Here is a 22961-nt window from a genome sequence, read left to right on the forward strand (position 1 = left end):
TTAAGTCCTTCCGTTTCAATGTTTATCCAAAGCTATTGTTTCCTTGCTGATTTCCTCTTAGATGATCTATCTATAGATGTAAGAGGGGTGTTAAAGCCCCCCCCCCCACACACACAATTATTGTAATACCATTGATTAGTTCTTTTATGTTTGTTATTAATTTATTTGTGTATTCGGGTGTACCAAGTAGAGGGGCAAAAATATTTACATTTTGGCTCGTTTTCTGTCCCTTATGCATTTTAAAATCTTGTTGTGTGCTCTGCACTTGTGAGCGCTGCTATATTAAAGGGCAGTCATACACTGTCCACGGCCTGGCCCTTCAGGAGGTGTTTTCCTGAGTTTGTTACTTGCTTTTTGTTCTTGTGACTTTGGCTATTTTATTACCCTACTCGTAGTGGTATTTTGGACCTTCCACCAGGTGTGCCTTGATTTGTTCCCTGTATTAGTCCTGTGTTTAAGGCAAATTCCCTTACCAAATATTTTCTTGTCTCATCTTCCTGTGATCTGCCTTCTTACCTTGTGAAGTGCCCAAACCCTCTCTCCCTTTCCTCTGCTCAGGATCATATATAAGGCTCAATTGCTTGGCTGTCTTTTTGGAGTCTCATATCTTTGTGGGGCTCCTGTACACAATTACAGTGGCTTTTCTACCATTAACTTGACTGATTATTGTGTTTCATCTGTCAGACCTTTTCTTTTGTTAACCATCTCCACTTTGGGCTGCTTTGCCTGCAGCGCAGCAGTCCTTAGTCCAATTCTCCAACTTGGCCCTATCATCCTGTGAAAGCAGCTTTTCTCCTAAATTGTACCAAATTGGGAATGCTTCTACCCTGAGTATCTAATCTTGTTTATTTCATACAGCTATATCTGGCATCTTTGCACCTGTTCCTATTTTAGGCTTTTGCCTCTCCCTCACTATTCTGGTGGCTCTGTACAGCCTCTGTATTTTGGGGTGCCTTTTCACCTCCTAATCCTGGCACTATTGTGCCTGACTATTCTCGGGCTGACTTTGCACCCCCTTATTTTTGGAGTGCCAATCTGCTTTATCCAAACTCAAGTGTGAGCATTTTATGGCTTTGTATTTATTTATGCCTTGTTAACCCGCTGTGTAATCCCAAGGGATTCCTAAGCTTATCCCCCACAAGAGGGTATGGGGTAGAGTTCTGCGGAGCTGGGGAAAAAAAAAAAAAACAACAACCCTCGGTGACTATCTTTGTTGTTGCCTGCTGCTCACTTGAAAAACTCTTATAGTATGAAATGGCTTTCTTGCAAGTAGTCTTATGTTCTACCTTTTCCTTACCCAAAGAGCAACACAGTCAACACAAAACCCTCTTGAAATTCTATGAAACATTTTACTTTCAACTCTTCTGATACAGAGAGGATAATCTCCATGAAATAAAGTAGGGTTTATATTACACTATTTTAACATGTAAATTTGTCATACTGGATATCAAATATTAGTATCAAAATTGAAGTATAAATGTAAAAAATTAAATGAACTTATTTTCTCATTTTGATATTAGCTTCCTTGCTTAAAGAATTCATCATCAACAACAACAACAACAAAAATTCCCGAGAAAGACCAGACACTGAACTTATTACTCAAGGATTTTTTTTAAAACAATTGCCTTAAAGATACCAAAAGAACAAAAGGAAGAAGACATCGGGGGAAGCCAAGAATACAACATTAACAAAATAAAATATCAACAAAGATAGAAAACAAGTGAACCCAAAATGAAACTCTGGAGTGGAAAAGTATAATAGCTGCAGTTAAAAAAAAAAAAAAAAAAAAAAAAAAAAAAAAAAAAAATCCGTAGAGGTATACAAAAATCAGGTTAGAATGAAAAGGAAAAAAAATATTAAGTAAACTTAAAGGTAGAAAAAGTAGAAATTAAATCTGGTAAATAAAAAAGATTGATGAAAAAAGAACAGAACATGGGATACCTAAAGACACTATCATGTGGACTAACATATAGATTGTAGGAGTTCCAATATAGAAGAGAAGAAGTTTGGGAGGAGGGATTCCTTGTGGAAATAGTAGCTAAAAACTTCCCAGATTAGATGAACATGAATATAAATATCCCAAACCTTAAACTCCAAGTAAGATGAATTCAAAGAGACACACACTGACATTATACCTGTCAGAATCTCAGTTTTTTATGAGAATAGAATAATCCTTCCTAAAATTCAAACAAAACCTCAAGAGACCCCACATAACCAAAACTATCTTGAAAAGGAAGAACAGGGTCAAGAATATTGCACTCCTAAATCAAAAGTTACTATAAAGCTATAGTTCTGAAAACAGTGTGGTACTGGCATCAACACATACAAATCAATGAAATAGACCAGATTAACAAGATATGAACTTCACATTTGTGGTTACATAATTCTTGTCATAGTGATCTTACTATGCAATGTGTAAACAACAGTTTTATCAAAAAAATAATGCTGAAAAACCACAACACATGCAAAAGAATAAAGTTGGAAGCTTACTTTGTCATATGCAAAAATTAATTTGAAGAAAAAGTTCAAAGTCCTGGGGTGGCTGGGTGGCTCAGTCAGTTAAGTTTCCAACGTGGGCTCAGGTCATGATCTTACAGTTTGTGGATTCAAGCCCCACATCAGGCTCTTGTGCTGACAGTTTGGAGCCTGGAGCCTGCTTCATATTTTGTGTCTCCTCTCCCTTCCCCTCCCCCCTCTGGTCTCACTCTGTGTGTGTCTCTCTCTCACAAACAAACAAACATTAGCTTTTTAAACAAAAAGTACAAAGTCCTAAACATAGAACCTAAAATTATAAAACTCTTAGGTGATAATATAGGGCAAAATTCTTCCCAACATTGGTATTGACAGTGATTTCCTGGACATGACATCAAAACAACAGGCAGTAACAGAAATATAGGGCCTTATGAAAACTAAAGATGTTTGTGCATGAAAGGGCACTATCCACAGAGTAAAAAAGATAATCCACAAAATGGAAGAAAATACTTGTTAATCACGTCTTAAATAAAATTAATACAGATATACAGAATACAGATAGAACTCCAAAAATCAAAACAAGAAGAAAATTCAATTAAAAAATGGAAAGCCTTTTTCAGGAGGGAGGGAAATGGTGGAATAGGAGAACCCTGAGCTCACTTCACCCATTTCATATAACTGGGTAACATTCACATCAGTATAAATAACCCAGACATTGATCTGAAGACTGACAGTACAAACTCCACAACTAAATGTAGAGAAGAACCCACACCGAAGGAAATAGGAAGGGTGGAGACCCAGTGGGCAGATAACTGGACCATGGACCTTCCATGGGATGGAGTAAGCCATGGGCTTACTAAATAGACTAACACACCAGAAATCCCACACAGGAAAGCTAAAGCGATAATATTTCGTCTTCAAAACCAGAGGGAACAAACTTCATGATGTCTTACAATTAGAGAGATGTAAAGCCTGGATTTTTAAAAACCAGCAGGCTTGCTTCTGGGGGTCCCACGGGTGAGAAAAAATAGAGTGCCTCTCCTTAAATACATAACACCACAAACAGCCTCACAGAGATACAGCATAGTAATAACAGTTTGAAAATTTTACAAATCTCAATGTATGTCCCAGAGAGACAATGTTTACTGAGGGACTTCTCTAGGAACAAAGAGAACAAAGCCCCAGACTGATCAACTAATACCGTAGGGAGAAAACCTTGCCCATAAGAGACCAAGAAAGCCATTGCAGATGACTGGAGTAAAGGCAAAAGCACCCAACACAACAGCAAAATGCAAACAACACACATAGAAGACAACCCTCAGGTTCCAGGTTCAGATGAACAGAAGACATCACACCGCAGGGCACTACAGGACCTCTTCTTCATAACCACTACTTTGAAGAGTAGGAGATGCAGCTGACCTTCCTAACACAGAGAAACAGACATGCAGACTGAGGCAAAGTTAGGAGGGAGAGGAACATGTCCCAAATGAAAGAATAGGACAAAAATCACACTGAGAGACCTAAACAAACAAATAAAAGTATCATGCCTGAAAGATAATGTAAGGTAATTATTATAAAAGTACTCACTGGACATGAGAAAACAGTGGAGGATATCAATGAATGTTGCCATTTGCTTGAACATGGATGGAACTGGAGGATATTATGCTAAGTGAAATAATTCAGAGAAAGAGATCATCATAAGATCTCACTCATATGATGTGGAATTTAAAAAACAAATAGATGAACATATGGGAAGGGAAGGAAAAATAAGAAAACAGAGAGGGAGGCAAACTATAAGAGACTCTTAAATAGAACAGACTGCGTTGCAGCAGGTGGGGGGTGGGTGAGTGAATGGGCATTAAGGAGGGCACTTGCTGGGATGAGTACTGGGTGTCATATATAAGTGATGAAGCACTGGGTTCTACTCCTGAAACTAATACTACATTGTATGTTAACTAACTTGAATTTAAATAAATAAACTTTTAAAAAGATGAACAAATAAAATCAAAAACACATAGAAGAAAGCAAATAATAAGTGTTAGAGAAGAAATAAATAATGTAGAAACTAAAAACAACAACAAGAACAACAACAAAGAATAGAAAGATCAGTGTTTGGGGGGAAGACGGTAGTGGAATTGTAGGACCAGAAACTTACACTGTAGTACATACATAACTAAATAACTATCAAATCATCCGAAATAGCCCATAAATCAACCTGCCTGAAAAAACAAACTCCACAACTGAAGAGAGGGAAAGGACACATCAAAGAAGTCAGGAAGCATGGAGACCTGCCTTCAGGGAGAAATATATTCTGGGTATGACAGAAGGGAGGGAGCTTTGGTCACAGAGAGGTGAGAAAGAAGAGCACACAGGGCAACAAAGAGGGCCTTTTGTAAAGCCATTGACTGGGAAAATGAGACAGTCTAAATTTCATTCATTCTTGCAACAAGCTGTGTTTAAGGCCTAGAGTTGTAAAGGTCAGCAGGCTGGCTGGGATAGAGCCTATAGGGCACTCCTGGAGAGAAGGCAGGCAAACAAACTGGAAGCAGACAATGTGTAAACAGTGATGTGAAGAATGCCTGGAGCACACAGGGGGAGATTGTTCATTTTTCTTGAACTACATCTTTAAGAGGGAGTATTCATGGAGACAGGTCTCTGGAAAGAAAGGAACCAGTTGGTGCCATTTCCTTCTCCTGGTACTCAGCATAAACATAGAGCCATCTTCTGGAAGTAATGCAGCACACACACTGGCTGTCTAACTTGCTTACTAAGTCCCACCTCCTACATTGTGGCACAACTTCACTCTCAATCAAGTTTGCTCCAGTCCCACTACAGGAGGTCCCCACTGTTCTTAGACCAAAACAAACCTCACCCACACCACATTTATAGCAGCGGTATTAACAGTAGCCATACTGTGGCAAGAGCCCAAATCTCTACCAATTGAAGACATATATAATGATATGTAATGAAACATTACTGAGCCATCAAAAAGAATGAGATCTTGTCATATGCAACAACATGGATAGAGGTAGAATATATTATGCTAAGCAAAATAAGTCAGTCACAGAAACACAAACATGATTTCATTCATGTGTGGAATTTAAGAAACACAACAGATAAACATTGGAGGTTGGGGGGCGGGGAGAGATAGAGAGCCAAATCGGGAAACATAGTTTAACTGTAGAGAACAAAGTGATGGTTACAAGAGGGGTGGTGGATGGAGGGATGAGTTAAGTAGGTGATGGAGATTAAAGAGGGCACTTATAATGAGCACTGGGTATGTACGGAACTGAACGGTACACTTGAAACTAATATTACATTGTATGTTAACTATACTAGAATTTAAATAAAAACCATTTCTAAAAAGATAAAAAAGAGTTCAGGAGAAGGGACAGGTAGTGGAGGCCAAGAGATGACCGTATTTCACTGACCTCTTCCTTTTTCCTCACCAAACCCTGCTTGTCCCCACCACCACAGTCAGCTCCTCCCAAGATGGAATCTTGGCTCCTGTTCTATCAGTTCATGCTAATCTCACACATAGAGACCTTCAGATGAAGTAAGAAGAAAACTACTTTGGCAACAGTGAAAAATGTGTACTAAACATTATTATACTGACAACTGGTTCTTCTTATGAAAGCCATGGCCTGTGTCACCTTCTCTTTGTCTAGTTGTAGGGTGAGATGAAGTGTGTCCTCCCTTCCCCCAATAAGTCACCAGGTAGCATCAGTGGGGCTTAAGAGTACTGTCTCCCTTTCACAACACACACCAGAAAAAAAAAAAAAAAAAAAAAAAATTCTTTCACCAAAATCATGGTGGTCTCAAGGCTGGAGCTGCTTCCTGAGTGGTTTTTGCTGAAAACATATGAAAGTCACAAAAGCCACCAGGGTAAAGGAACAATATTGGGACTTAGCAATGGACAGGGCAAAAGACCTGGGCAGAAAGATCTGGCAAAGCAGAAAGATTGGGAAAATAAGAGGTTGAAAACCTGTTATAGGATAAAGAGTTGAGAACTCAATACACACGCCAAAGCTGGAAAAAGGCTTAGGAAAGACATAAGAAAATCCCATCCTTTCAATACTGATTTGGAAGATCTGTACGAGCACAAAGTGAAGGTTGAAACAAAGTTTTCAACTCTCTTAAGAGTTGACAGAGGGGCGCCTGGGTGGCTCGGTTGGTTAAGCGTCCGACTTCAGCTCAGGTCACGATCTCGCGGTCCGTGAGTTGGAGCCCCGCATCGGGCTCTGGGCTGATGGCTCAGAGCCTGGAGCCTGCTTCCGATTCTGTGTCTCCCTCTCTCCCTGCCCCTCCCCCATTCATGCTCTGTCTTCTCTCTGTCTCAAAAATAAATAAACGTTAAAAAAAAAGAGTTGACAGAATGCTAGAATTCAATGACAGCCTGCAAACAGTGGAAGAATAATTTTCCTTTTTTCTGTCCCTTTTAAGTGCTTTCTTATATCTAGGCAGTTAGCTAAACCCCAACAAAACACTAGTTAAGCACCAAATTAACCAAACACAGAATTCAATAGTTACATGTGACAACTGATATACATTTTACAAAAATAGTTTAGAAACCCATTAAAAAACCTAGGTAAATAACACAAGAAAACAAAGAGTAAAATAAACCTCAGAGAGCAGAAAAAACTGGATTTCTAGAATTGCTTCATTATAATATTCAATATGTTCAGTTTTCTACAAAAGTGATGAGTTATGAGAGGATCCAAGATGGCAGAATAGCATGGAAGTTTTTTGTGTGTCTCCCATCCATGAAATATAGCCAGACCAACACTAAACCATCCTACACACCTAGAAAACTTAGTGGAGGATTAACACAACAATCTGCACAACCTGAACCACAGAACTCAGCAGGTAGGTGACACAGAGAGGTTAACTGGGGGAGAGAGAAGCCATGGAGGGCAGAGAGAGGATGGAGATGGGGCGGGGGGAATACAGGGAAAGCACACCTCCCCAAAAGCAGCTGGAGAGAAAGTGGAAAATTGGAAACAGCCACAGGGTCTAAACTAAACAAGGAGAAAGGAGAAAGGAGAGGGTTTAAATTCCACTAACGGTAAACAAGGGGAGTGCAAAGGCTGCAACGCCATAGCTCAATACCTGTCAGTGCGCTGGTGGGGAAGGTGAATCCCCAGGAACAGAGTGGGGTCTGGGAGGTTCTCAGGCACACAGGGAAAAGCGGTTCCACTGTTGGAAGGACATTTGGTAGAGACCAGCAGACCCCGGAAGGAAGCCACATTCGCCGGTGCTGGAACAAGGTCCTTAAGGGTGAAGCCTGGTACCAGATGTGTGTTGTGATTTTCCATAATCCCTGAAATGCTGCTGCTACACTATCTCGAGAACTTTTCCTGGGGCAGGCTGGCATCGGGCAGTAGTCTCAGGGCACTGGGAGCAGCAGTGTCCAGCAAGAGTTCCTAGGTGCAGCCGAGGTTCAGCCATTGCTCATTTGGCCATTGCTCAGTGAGACCCTCCTGCAGAGGGGCGGAACAGGTCAAAGCCACAGTCCTTCAGAAGAAAGGGGCCAGGGGAAACAACCACATCTGAGACAAAACTCGGGACACAAGTACTGCCTGGGGCCTGGTCACGGAGAGTGCAAAAGCGAGCAGTGGACGGAAGCTGAAGACAGAGAATGGGTGCATGATTGCTCATCAGGGAGAACAGAGCTCCAATACTAGAGACCGGGTAGCTGGGTGATGCCATTTTTACAGCTCCAGTGTACGTGCATACGCACCTGCCAGCGCCACAACACTCCACCCCAGTAGGGTACCAGCGCCATCTAGTGGAAAAGGGAGCAGTTACACTGAGCCCCGCCCAACTGGGCCAACCTCGCTTTTCAAGAACACAATTCTCACCGCCTAGTTATGGACTATAAAGTGCTTCATAGTCTGACTTTTAGGGGAAAACGAAGTAATTTCGGTCTATTTCAGTCTGTTAGTAGGTCCATCTATTCAATTTACTTTCTTTTTTTTTTTTTCACTTGTTCACCTCTTTTCTTTTTCTTGAATACAGAAAGAGAAAAAACTCATTTTTATTTTCAATTTTCATTAAAAATATTTTTCTTTATTTTTTTTTCTATTTTTTTACTTTTGTGTAATTTTTTTTCAAATTCTATTTTACTTCCATCATTTTATTTTAGTCTACTTGAGTGTATTCACGTTTTCGAATTTTCAAACAATTTCCTTTTTTTTCCTTTTTCTTCTTTCTCTTTTTCATTTCTTTTCTTTTTCTTGTATACAGAAAGAGAAAAAATTCATTTTTATTTTTAATATTTAGTAAAAATATTTTAAAAAAATTTTCCTGCTATACTCTTTACTTTGGTGTAAATATTTTCAAATTTTATTTTACTTCCTTAATTTCATCTTAGTCTACTTCAGCGTATTAATTTTTTCAAATTTTCAAACGATTTCCTTTTTTCTCCCCCCCCCCTTTTTTCTCTAATATATCTAGTAACTTTCAACACCCAGACGAAAACACACCTAGGATCTAGCATCATTTATTCAATTGTATGTGTGTGTGTGTGTGTGTGTGTGTGTGTGTGTGTGTGTGTGTGTTGAATTTTTTAATTTTAATATTTTTTAATTTTAATTTTTTAATTTTTAATTTTTCTACCTCATTAATTCCTTTTCTCCCTGCAAAATGATGAAAGGAAGGAATTCTCCCCAAAAGAAAGAGCAGGAAAAAACGACAGCCAGGGACTTAACCAATACATATACAAGCAAGGTATCTGAACCAGAATTTAGAATCATAATAATAAGAATGCTAGCTGGAGTCAAAAATAGATTAGAATCCCCTTCTGCAGAGATAAAAGAAGTTAAAAAAATAGCCAGAATGAAATTAAAAAATGCTATAACTGAGGTGCAATCACGGATGGATGCAGCAGTGGCAAGGATGGATGAGGCAGAAGAGAGAATCAGCGATATAGAGGACAAACTTATGAGAATAATGAAGCAGGAAAAATGAGGGACACTAAGGCAAAAGAGCATGATTTAACAGTTAGAGAAATCAGTCACTCATTAAAAAGGAACAACATCAGTAGCATAGGGGTCCCAAAAGAGGAAGAGAGAGAAATAGGAGAAAAACACAAAATCAGAAAAATACGCAGCCAAGAATTCCTTATCCAGCAAGGCTGTCATTCAAAATAGAAGGAGAAGGAAAGATAAAAAGTTTCCCAGACAAACAAAAATTAAAGGATTTTGTGACCACCAAACCAGCCCTGCAAGAAATCTTAAGGGGGACTCTCTGAGAAGAGAAAAGATGAAAAATAAATAAATAAATAAATAAATAAATAAATAAATAAATAAATAATACCAAAAGCAACAAAAATTAGAAAGGACCAGAGAACACCACCAGAAACTCCAACTCTACAAGGATCATAATGGCAATAAATTCATATCTTCCAGGACTCAATGGACTCAATGCTCCAATCAAAAGACATAGGGTAACAAAATGGATAAGAAACAAGATCCATATATACGCTGTTTAAAAGAGACCCACTTTAGACCTAAGGACATGTTCAGATTGAAATAAGGGGATGGAGAACCATCTATCATGCTAATGGTCAAAAAAGAAAGCCGGAGTAACCATACTTATATCAGACAATCTAAACTTTAAAATAAAGACTGTATCAAGAAATGCGGAAGGGCATTATATCATAACCCAGGGCTCTATCCACCAAGAAGAACTAAGATTTGAAACATTTATGCACCAAATGTGGCAGCACCCAAATCTATAAATCAATGAAACACAAACAATCAATGAAACACAGAAACTCATCGATAGTAATAGCATAATAGTAGGAGACCTTAACACCCCAATGATAGCAATGGACAGATCATCTAATAAAAAAATCTAATCAAAAAAGGAAACAATGGCTTTGAATGACACACTGGACCACATGGACTTCACAGATATATTCAGAATATTTCATCTTCTAAAGCAGCAGAATATACTTCTCCAGTGCACATGGAACGTTCTCCAGGATAGACCATATACTGGGACACAAATCAACCCTAAATAAGTACAAAAAGATCAAGATCATGCAGTGCATATTTTCAGGCCACAACGCTATGAAACTCGACATCAACCACAAGAAAAAAATTGGAAAGGTAACAAATACTTGGAGACTGAAGAACATCCTACTAAAGAATGAATGGGCAGTTAAAGAGGAAATTAAAAAGTATATTGAAGTTAATGAAAATGATAACACCACAACCCCAAACCTCTGGGGCGCAGCAAAGCCAGTCATAAGAGGAAAGTATATAGCAATCCAGGCCTTCCTAAAGAAGGAAGAAAGATCTCAGATACACAACCTAAACCTAGGGCTTAAGGAGCTGGAAAAAGAATAGCAAGTAAAACCCAAAACCAGAAGAAGACAGGAAATAATAAAGATTAGAGCAGAAATTAATGCTATCGAAACCAACCAAACAAACAAACAAACAAACAAACAAACAAACAAACAAACAGTAGAACAGATCAATGAAACCAGAAGTTGGTTCTTTGAAAAAAATTAACAAACTTGATAAACCACTAGCCAGTTTGATCACAAAGAAATAGGAAAGGACCCAAACAAATAAAATCAAGAATGAAAGAGGAGTGATCACAACCAACACAGCAGGAATAAAAACAATAATAAGCGAATATTATGAGCAATTATATGCCAATAAAATAGTCAATCTGGAAGAAGTGGACAAATTCCTAGAAACACATACAGTGCCAAAACTGAAACAGGAAGAAAAGGAAAATTTGAACAGACCCATAACCAGGAAGGAAATCAAATTAGTAATCAAAAATCTGCCAGAAAACAAGAGTCCAGCGCCAGATGGCTTTCCAGGGGAATTCTACCAAACATTTAAGGAAGAGTTAACACCTATTCTCTTGAAAATGTTCCAAAAAATAATAATGGAAGGAAAACTTCCAAACTCTTTCTATGAAGCCAGAATTACCTTGATTCCAAAACAGACAGAGACCCCACTAAAAAGGAGTACTATAGACCAATTTCCCTGATGAACATGGATGCAAAAATCCTCAACAAGATATTAGGCAACCGGATCCAACAATACATTAAAAAAATTATTCACCACGACCAAGTGGGATTTGTACATGGGATGCAGGACTGGTTCAATATCTGTGAAACAATCAATGTGATTCATCACCTCAATAAAAGAAAGGACAAAAACCACATCATCCTCTCAATTGATGCAGAGAAAGCATTTGACAAAATACAGCATCATTTCTTAATAAAATCCCTCAAGAAAGTAGGAATAGAAGGAGCATACCTCGAGATCATAAAAGCCATATATGAACAACCCAACGCTAATATCATCCTCAATGAGGAAAAACTGAGAGCTTTCTCCCTAAGGTCAGGAACAAGACAGGGATGTCCACTCTCACCAATGTTATTCAACATAATATTGGAAGTCTTAATCTCTGCAGACAACACAAAGGAATAGGCATCCAAATTGGCCAGGAGGAGGTTAGACTTTCACTCCTCGCAGATGGCATGATACTTTATATTGAAAACCCTAAAGATTCCACAAAAAACTGCTAGAACTGATTCATGAATTCAGCAAAGTTGCAGGATAAAAAATGAATGTACAGAAATTGGTTGTATTCCTATACACCAACAATGAAGCAACAGAAAGAGAAATCAAGGAATTGATCCCATTTACAATTCCACCAAAAACCATAAAATAGTTAGGAATAAATCTAACCAAAGAGGTGAAAATTCTATACACTGAAAAGTATAGAAAGTTTAGGAAAGAAATTGAAAAAGACAAAAAAAAAAAAAAAAAAAGGAAAAAGATTCCATGCTCTTGCATGGGAAGAACAAACATTGTTAAAATGTCGACACTACCCAAGGCAATCTACATATTCAATGCAATCCCTATCAAAATAACACCAACATACTTCACAGAGCTAGAACAAATAATCCTAAAATCTGTATGGAACCAGAAAAGACCCTGAATAGCCAAAGCAATCTTGAACAATGAAACCAAAGCAGGAGGCATTACAATCTCAGACTTCAAGCTGTGTACTACAAAGCTGTAATCATCAAGACAGTATGGTACTGGCACAAGAACAGACACTTAGATCAATGGGACAGAATAGAGAACCGTAAATGGACCCACAAACGTATGGCCAACTAATCTTTGACAAAGCAGGAAAGAATATCCAATGGAATGAAGACAGTCTCTTCAGCAAGTGGTGCTGGGTAAACGGGATAGTGACATGCAGAAGAATGAACCTGGACCACTTTCTTACCCCATGCACAAAAATAAACTCAAAATGGATGAAAGACCTCAATGTAAGACAGGAAGCCACCAAAATCCTTGAGGAGAAAGCAGGCAAAAACCTCTTTGATCTTGCCGCAGCAACTTCTTACTCAACACATCTCTGGAGGCAAGGGAAACAAAAGAAAAAATGAACTACTGGGACCTCATCAAAATAAAAAGCTTCTCCACAGAGAAGGAAATAATCAGCAAAACTAAAAGGCAACCAGCAGAATGGGAGAAGATATTTGCAAATGACATATCAGATAAAGGGTTAGTATCCAAAATCTACAAAGAACTTATCAAACTCAACCCCCAAAAAGCAAGTAATCCAGTGAAGAAATGGGCAAGAGACATGAATAGACACTTCTCTGAAGAAGACACCAGATGGCCAACCAACACATGAAAAAATGCTCAACTTCACTCATCATCAGGGAAATACAAATCAAAACCACAATGAGATACCACCTCACACCTGTCAGAATGGTTAACAAGTCAGCAGCAACAGATGTTGGTGAGGATGCATTGTTGGCAGGAATGCAAGCTGGTACAGCCTCTCTGGAAAACAGTATGGAGGCTTCTCAAAAATGTAAAAATAGAATGACCCTACGTCCCAGCATTGCACTACTAGGCAACTATCCACAGGATACAGGGGTGCTGTTTCGGAGGGAGGCATGCACCCCCATGTTTATAGCAGCACTATCAACAATAGCCAAAGTAGGGAAAGAGCCCAGATGTCCATCGATGGACGAATGGATAAAGAAGATGTGGTACATATATATACAATGGAGTATTCCTCGGCAACCGAAAAGAATGAAATCTTGCTATTTGCAACTACTTGAATGGAACTGGATGGTATTACGCTAAGTGAAATTAGTCAGTCAGAGAAAGACAAAAATCATATGACTTCACTCATATGAGGACTTTAAGAGACAAAGCATATGAACATAAGGGAAGGGAACCAAAAATAATATAAAAACAGGGAGGGGGACAAAACAGAAGACACTCATAAATATGGAGAACAAACTCATAAATATGGAGGCGTTGTGGGAGGGGGGATGGGCTAAATGGGTAAGGGCGCACTAAGGAATCTACTTCTGAAATCATTGGTGCAGTATATGCTAACTAATTTGGATGTAAATGTTAAAAAATAAAAATAAAACAAGTTTTTAAAAAAGCCGCAGTAAGAAAATAAGAACATTCTGTGAGTCTGTCAGTGATACAAAAAAATGAATAACTTTCAGAGATCATGTGGTTTCAGTTAAATTAAACACTAAGTAACCTTTTCTAAATTATGTAAATGATTTGGTAATTATTCCAAATTTTTTTCTCCATCGTCCTGAAATAGGGATAGAAAGTTTTTTCTCTTCTTTACCCTCAATGCAAGTGATTCCTGTTACAGAAAATCATCAACATATTTAATTCATTGCACCTATCTCCTACTTGTCGTAAAGTGTGCAGTAAGGAGAATAATTTCATAGTTGAATGGCCAGGAGTAAAAAGCATATCTATGGGATTTTTTTTTCTTACACAGCCATTCTGTGTAATCACTACTTACTGTAATAACTGGTTATAATCAACTTTTCTCCTGAGGAATATTTTCCTTGCTGTCAAGAGTTGTATTTGTCTGATTAATAAATGTTACTAAATCTGACTTGTATTTTCACGGCAGCAACTATGAGAGTTGTTGAGTTCCCAAGTTTGTTTTGACAAAAATGGGAAGAAGACCTAAATAGACCTTTATTGAAAGAAGACATACAGATGTCTAACAGAAACATGAAAATATGTTCACCATCACTCACCATCAAGGAAATACAAATCAAAACTACAATGAGAGAACACCTCACGTTTGTTAGAATGGCTAAATTCAAGAAGACAACAAATAACAATTGTATTGGTGAGGATGTGAGGAAAAGTTATCTTTGTACATTGTTGTTGGAAACTGGGATAGCCAGCATGGAAAAAGTATTGAGCTTTCTCAAAAAATTAAAAATAGAACTATTTTGTGATACAGTAATTCCACTTCTGGGTATGTACCTGAGGAAAACAAAAACATTAGCTGGAAAGGTAGATACACCCCTCTGTTTATTGCAATATTATTCACAGTAGCCAAGAAATGGGAAAAAAAAAATCTAATGTCCATTATTGTATGAGGGGATAAAGAAAATATGGTATACACATACAATGGAATTATCATTTAGCCATAAAAAGAAGGAAATCTTGCTATTTGTGACAAGATGGATGGACTTTGAGAGCCTTATGCTAAATGAAATAAGTCAGGAAGAGAAATACTGTGTGATCTTACATGTGGAATCTAAAACACAAAACCAAAAGGCCCACTCATAGATAGAGTATAGATTGATTTCCAGGTAGCAAAATGGTTCAAAGTTGTCAAAAGTACAAACTTTCAGCTCATTCTTATTTAAAATAAATAAGTCATGAGCTTGTATGGTTAAGCATGATGACTGCAGTTATATCATATTGCCTATTAGAAAGTTGCTAACAGCATAGATATTAAAAGTTGTAATCACAAGAAAAACTTTGCAACTATGTATAGTGATGGATGTCAACAAGACTTATTGTGATCATTTTACAATATACACAAATATTAAGTCATTATGTTTTATACCTAAAACTAATGTCAAATATTAATCATACATCGGAAAAATTGGAATCCTCTAAATTTTTTGTTCTAGAAGCTAAAACTCAAATCATGGAAGTTTTGTCACTGTTTCTTTAGTGGCCAAATCCTCTGGTTGAAGTAGAAAAGATTCAGTCAGACGATAGTGCCTATGTATGGTATGAATTTTGAACCATGTAAGGAATAATTCCATCTATATGGGAGGTTAGATATTGTTTTATAATGGACGAGTAAGAAAGGGATTTAATACCCTAAATGTTGGACTTTATCCTTGGGAACTCAAAGGTCTCATAGTTGCTCCTAGGAAAACACAAGTCAGATGTAGTAACATTTATTAACCAGACAAATGATTCCATTAGATGAAGACAATTAGACTCTTCTTCCTTTTGTTTTGTGATCTATGCTTTTTAGTATTCACTGAAGATTTTGATGCAGTTATTTATATGATAAACATTATATAAATAAGTGAGTTAGGACTAGTTTTAATAAGCTCTACTCAATTTGTAAATATTTATTTTTATAAGGCCCTATGCAAGAAATATGAGCAAATAAATATAAAAATAGTGCTTCTTTAGTGCTTTGTCCATGATTTCCTTTAACTTTTGAGCACATTTTGAGTAGTTGATTTAAACTCTTTGTCTATTAAATGCATTGTTTGGGCCTATTCAGGGATAGTTTTCTTTTCCCTCTCAAATTACCACAGTTTCATGTTTCTTCTCATACACTATTTTTTCTTTAATTTTATTATTTTTTTTAATTTACATCCAAATTAGTTAGCATATAGTGCACCAATGATTTCAGGAGTAGATTCCTTAGTGCCCCTTACCCATTTAGCCCATCCCCCCCTCCCACAACCCCTCCATATTTATGAGTTTGTTCTCCATATTTAAGACTCTCTTATGTTTTTGTCCCCCTCCCTGTTTTTATATTATTTTTGCTTCCCTTCCCTTCTGTTCATCTGTTCTGTGTCTTAAAGTCCTCATACGAGTGAAGTCATATGATTTTTGTCTTTTCTGACTAATTTCGCTTAGTAGAATACCCTCTAGTTCCATACAGTAGTTACAAATAGCAATATTTCATTCTTTTTGATTGCCAAGGAATACTCCATTGTATATATATACCACATCTTCTTTACCCATTCATCCATCGATGGACATTTGGGCTCTTTCTCTACTTTGGCTATTGTTGATAGTGCTGCTATAAACATGAAGGTGCATGCATCCCTCTGAAACAGCACCCCTGTATCCCATGGATAATTGCCTAGTAGTGCAACGCTGGGACGTAGGGTCATTCTATTTTTACATTTTTGAGAAGCCTCCATACTGTTTTCCAGAGTGGCTGCACCAGCTGGCATTTCCACCAACAATGCAAAAGAGATCCTCTTTCTCTGCATCCTCGCCAACATCTGTTGTTGCTGACTTGTTAATGTTAGCCATTCTTACAGGTGTAAGGTGGTATCTCATTGTGGCTTATCAGATTATTTCCCCAGTGATGAGTGATGTTGAGCATTGTTTCATGTGTTGGTTGGCCATCTGGATGCCTTCTTCTTACTGCAGCTGTGATTACTTCACCACTATTCAATAGATATACCATAAGAATATTAATTTTACAAGTAATTTGGCAAGTTTATCTCTTAGAAAGCCATGGGAATAGCCCATTAACATGAAAAATATTTCTTTTATAGAGAAACATACATACTTGGAGCATAGATTCAGAAGACTTTAGCCCACAAAGTGCTAGCATAATGGTGATAAGTACCATTTCAGGGGATGGGAATACTTATTTATACTTTTTTATACATATTTAAGAACTATCCAGCTGCTCCTAAATTTAAGAATTTTAATATTTTTTAATCAATACAAAATTTACTTGATTCAGGTTGTATCTAGTAATAAAATTTTGAGTTTTTCAAAATTTATTTGTTATTTTGAGAAAGAGCAAGAGAGAGCATAAGTCGGGGAGGCCAGAGAGGAGAAACAGAATCCGAAGCAGGCTCTACAGCATCCTCACAGAGAGATGCAAGCCTCTGTCCCATGAATTGTGAGATCATGACATCAGCCAAGATCAAGAGAAGGTCTCACAATTGATTCAGGTGCCCCTAGCAATAAAACCTTGATTGGGGCTTAGAGAAGACAGGATTTTCTATACTAAATAATCTCCATATATTTAATGGAGAATATTCCACCAAATTTCAACAGCCCCTGAAGAAGTTTAGCAGTAAGCTGCCATCCAACCATTAAGAATGAACTTAGATGGACACTGGTGGAAGATGGTAGTGTAATAGGAGGACCCTAGACTCACTGCATTCCACGAACACAACTAGATAACTATCAATTCATTCTGAATACCTCAGACATCAACCAGGTGACAGAACAAACTCCACAGCTAGAGCTAGAGAAAAGTCCACATCAAAGAAGATAGTAAGTGTGGAGATGTGGCTTGGGAGAAAAATGGATCATGTATGCAACAGAGGGGAGGGGCCCTGGTTACAGAAGAAGGTGAGAGTAGATTTCAGGAGTAGATTCCTTAGTGCCCCTTGCCCATTTAGCCCATCCCCAACATGGAGAATGTTCCCCCCCAAAATGTTAGCTTAAAAATAAGAGGAGCTGCGAGTTTATGCAACCATCGAGGTTTAAAGTCTTAAGGTTTAAAAGTCAGTAGGTTTTGCTGGCACTGAGGGTACTGCACTGCAAGTAGAGGGAACAGGCAGACAAATACTCCTGAGGCAGGCAGTGGGGAAATACTGATCTGAAGAGCACCTGGAGCACACAGTGGGGAGATCATTTGCACTTCTTAGAGTACAATCCTAAGAGGCAGTGTTCAGACTGACACCTCTCCTGGAACAAAGGGACTGGATTGTGTCATTTCCCTCCCCTAACCCTCATCATAAACTCAGAGACACTTAACATAAACAGCCCAGGATCCACACTGACTCTGTAATTTGCTTACACCATACCCCACCCCTCTGTGATCGAATGGTACTGCCCTCTCAGTCAAACTTGCCTCAGTCCCAATAATATATGTCTCTCCCCAGAAAGGTCATGACAACCCTCTGACAACACCACATTTCCTCACCAGAGGATCTGCAGGGCCTCAGCCCTCAGAGGTGTCAGGCCTCATTTCACAAGCAGAGCAGAGCACACCAAAGTAAAGTGCACCACAGGGACCAAAACTCAGGTCAGGGACCAAACACTGCTGAGTGCAGGCAAAAAGAACCTCTGCAGATGACTGGTCTGAGGCATGGAGCAGCCACAACACAGCAGAAGACACTGGAGACTGCATAGTTTTTCTTCATAAAGCTATTACTCTTGGGAACAGGAAAACAAACAAACAAAACAAACAAACAAACAAACAAACAGGCTTTTCTATACATGAAAGAACAAGATGAAGTCATGGCCAGAGATCTATGTGAAACAGATATAAGTAATGTGCCTGGTGGAAAAGTTCAAACAATGATCATAAAGATACTCGCTGGGCTTGACAAAAGAATGGAAGACATCTGGGAGACCCTTGCCACAGAGAAAAAAGGGTTAAAACAGAATCAATCAGAGATTGATTGTAACCAGTCTCAGAGAGTGTAATACATGACTTCAGAAACACACTCTATGCAATACTCACCAGGCTGGAATAAGAAGAGCATTACATAGAAGACAAAATAATGGAAAATAATGAAGCTGAATGAAAAAGAAAAGAAGAATCATGGATAATGAGAATAGACTTAGGGAACTCAGTGACTCCATCAAATGTAGTAACATTTGTTTCTTAGAGTCTCAGAAGAAGAAAGAAAAATGAAGGCAGAAAATTTATTTGAGGAAATAATATCAGAAAACTTCCCTGATCTGGTGAAGGAAACAGATATCCAGATTGAGGATCCAGGAAACAGAGAGAAGTCCCATCAAAATCAACAAAACCAGGCCAACACCAAGACATTTGAAATAAAATTTGCAAAGTGAACTGATTAAAGAACAACAACAACAACAACAACAACAACAACAACAACAACTTAAAGGCCACAAGACAGAAGTCTATGACTAACGAATGAAGACCTATATGGCTACCTGCAGATCTCTTCACAGAAACATGGCAGATTAGAAGGGAGTGGCAGGAAATATTAATGTGGTGAATAGAAAAAACATGCAGCCAAGAATCCGTTATGCAGCATGGCTGTCATTCAGAACTGAAGGGGAGATAAAGAGTTTCCCAGACAAACAACAATTAAAAGAGTTTCTGACAACTAAACCAGCCATGGAAGAAATATTAAAGGGGACTCTTTGAGTGCAAAACAGGGACCAAAATATCAAAGACAAGAAATAATTAGAGAAAGTCTACAGACACTACAAAAAAAGTAATACAATGGTGCTAAATAAATATCAAAATAATCACCCTGAATTTAAATGGACTAAATGTTACAATGAGAAGACATAGAGTGTCAGAATGGATTTAAAAAAATCAAGACCCAGCTATATACTGCCTATAAGAGACTCATTTTAAACCTAAAGAAATCTGCAAATTAAAAGTGGGGGGATTATCATCCAGAGAGATTTGAAAAGAAAGTCAGAACAGCAATGCTTATATCATACAACTAGACTTTAAAACAATTACTGTAGCAAGAAAAAAAAAAAAAAAAAGAACATTGTACCATAATAAAGGGGACAATCCAACAACAGGATATAGCAATTGTACATACTTATGTGCCCAACGTGGAAACACCAACATACATAGCACAATTAACAACAAACATAAGGGAATTAAATGATATTAGTAAAATAATAGTACTGGATTTTAACACCTCACTTACATCAATGGACAGATCACACAGATCATCTAACAGACAACCAACAAGGAGACAATGGGTTTGAAAGACACACTGGACCAGATTGAATAAGCAGATATTTTCAGAACATTTCATCCTAAAGTAGCAGAATACACATTCATTTCAAGTGCCCATAGGGTATTCTTCAAAACAGATCACATAGTAGGTCACAAAACAGGTCTCAACAAAAACAAAAAGTTTGAGAAACATACTATTCACCTTTTCTGGCCAAACACTATGAAACTAGAACTCAGCCAGGAAAACAAACAAACAAAAACAAACAAACAAACAAACAAAAGCAATCTGGAAAGACCTCAAATATGTGTAGCTTAAACAATGAGTGGATGGGGCGCCTGGGTGGCTCAGTCAGTTGGGTGTCCGACTTCGGCTCAGGTCATGATCTCACGGTTTGAGTTTGAGCCTCATGTCAGATTCTGTGCTGACGGCTCGGGGCCTAGAGCCTGCTTCGGATTCTGTGTCTTCTTCTCTCTCTACCCCTCCTCAACTTGTGCTCTGTCTCTCTATGTCTCTCAAAAAATAAATAAATGTAAAAAAATAAAAATAAAAATAAATAAATAAACAATGAGTGGATGAATCATGAAATCAAAGAAGAAAATTTAAAAACACATGGAAACAAATGAAAGTGAAAACACAATGGCCAAACCTTTGGGATGCAGCAAGAATAGTTGGAAGAGGGAAGTATATAGGAAGACGGGACTATGTCAAGGAGCAAGAAAAATCTCAAAAAAACAACTGAACTATACCTAAAGGATCTAGAAAAATAACAGCAAATGAAGCCAAAAACCAACCTAAGAAAGGAAGTAATAAAAATTAGAGCAGAGGGGCGCCTGGGTGGCGCAGTCGGTTAAGCGTCCGACTTCAGCCAGGTCACGATCTCGCGGTCCGTGAGTTCGAGCCCCGCGTCAGGCTCTGTGCTGACAGCTCGGAGCCTGGAGCCTGTTTCCGATTCTGTGTCTCCCTCTCTCTCTGCCCCTCCCCCGTTCATGCTCTGTCTCTCTCTGTCCCAAAAATAAATAAAAAAACGTTGAAAAAAATTTAAAAAAAAAAAATTACAGCAGAAATAAATTATAAACACTAAAAAGACAATAGAAGAAAGAGAATGTAAGAGAAAAATCTGAAAAAACTATATGCCAACTAACTGGGCAATCTGGAAGAAATGGATAAATTCCTAGAGACATATGAACTACCAAAACTGAAACAGAAAGAAATAGAAAACTTAAACAGATTGAAAATCAGCAAAGAAATGGAATCACTAATCAGAATTCTCTCAACAAACAAAAGTTCAGAACAAGATGACTTCCCAGGGGAATTCTACTAAAAATTTCTATTCCAGGATTTCTCCTGCATGAATTAAAAGAAAATGATAAGGAAGACATGTACAGCTCAGTTTAATGTCAACTAGGAGAGCCTAAGTTTTATTTTCACTCACTTGAAAAAATGCACTTTCTATGAGAATATGACATTGTTTATAATAATTAATTGTATGTATTCAGAAAATAACAAAAACTAATGTAGTTCAGAAGACAGTTTAGCAGTGAATGGTCTCCGAGATTATCTTCGTTTTTCTTCCTGGCAGTCTGGGACTGTGAGACTCTGCTCAGTGAAGTACTTCTGAAACTGACAAAATTAGGAAATCAACTTTATGACAAGAAGGGAGGTGGCTCAGAAGCTGGAGTTTCTAACTCAGCAAAAACTATTGAAAAAAATCTTCTGTTTACATTTCTCTGATCTGAAATATTCACCCAGGTCAGTATTAATGTCTTCATGGGTGACTGATTGGATTGTCTTAAGATTTCAGCTAAATTGGGGCACCTGGGTGGCTCAGTCGGATAAGCGTCCAACTTCGGCACAGGTAATGATGGTTTGTGAGTTTGTGCCCTGCGTTGGTCTCTGTGCTGACAGCTCAGAGCCTGGAACCTGCTTCAGATTCTGTGTCTACCCCCCTCTCACCCTCTCTCCCCTGCTCATGCTTTGTCTCCCAATAATAAATAAATATTAAATATTTTTTTGAATAAAAAAGATTGCAGCTAAATCTTAGCATTAAAAATCTAGGTTGGTCTTTGTGTTTCCATAATTCTTTAACAGCAATAAAAAAATACAACTTAAACTCCAGCAACACTATGAAACTACTTACAATACTGTTGAATTTTTGTAAGAGCCCTTATTAGATGGATGAAACTAAAGCCCGAATAGAATATGTGTTATTTGGCCAGCTTGAGGTCCACTCCCCACTGACATTCAGGACCAGGCTGAAGGATACTGTAACATCCGAGAGCTGCAACATTGGAAATAGTTGATCTTCATGGTTGACAAGGCATCAAAAGAAAACTAATTAAAGTGTTCATGGTTGGTCCTGAATGTTCTGGTCCTGAAGGATTACATGCGACTCTTCTGACATCTCACTGGATAAGGAAATCTCTTGACTATTTGCATGCTGGGAAATGTGAGAAGTACATTGGTAATAAGTGAACAGAAAATGTTTCTGATACACTGTTACACCACTACACAAGATCTTTTGCAAAAAAGAAATGCTTTGGATAAATATATAGAATAATTTCAGATGGGTACCTCATTTTTTAAAATTTTTTAATGTTTATTTTTTAGAAAAAGAGACAGAACATGTGTGGGAGAGGGGATGAGACAGACAGAGGGAGACACAGAATTGGAAGCAGACTCCAGGTTACAAGCTGTCAGCACAGAGCCTAACGTGGGGCTCGAACACATGAGGGGTTAGATT

The sequence above is a fragment of the Panthera onca genome, chromosome Y, assembly GCF_046562875.1.
Source record: "Panthera onca isolate mPanOnc1 chromosome Y, mPanOnc1 haplotype 2, whole genome shotgun sequence".
In the NCBI taxonomy this organism is placed as follows: Eukaryota; Metazoa; Chordata; class Mammalia; order Carnivora; family Felidae; genus Panthera; species Panthera onca.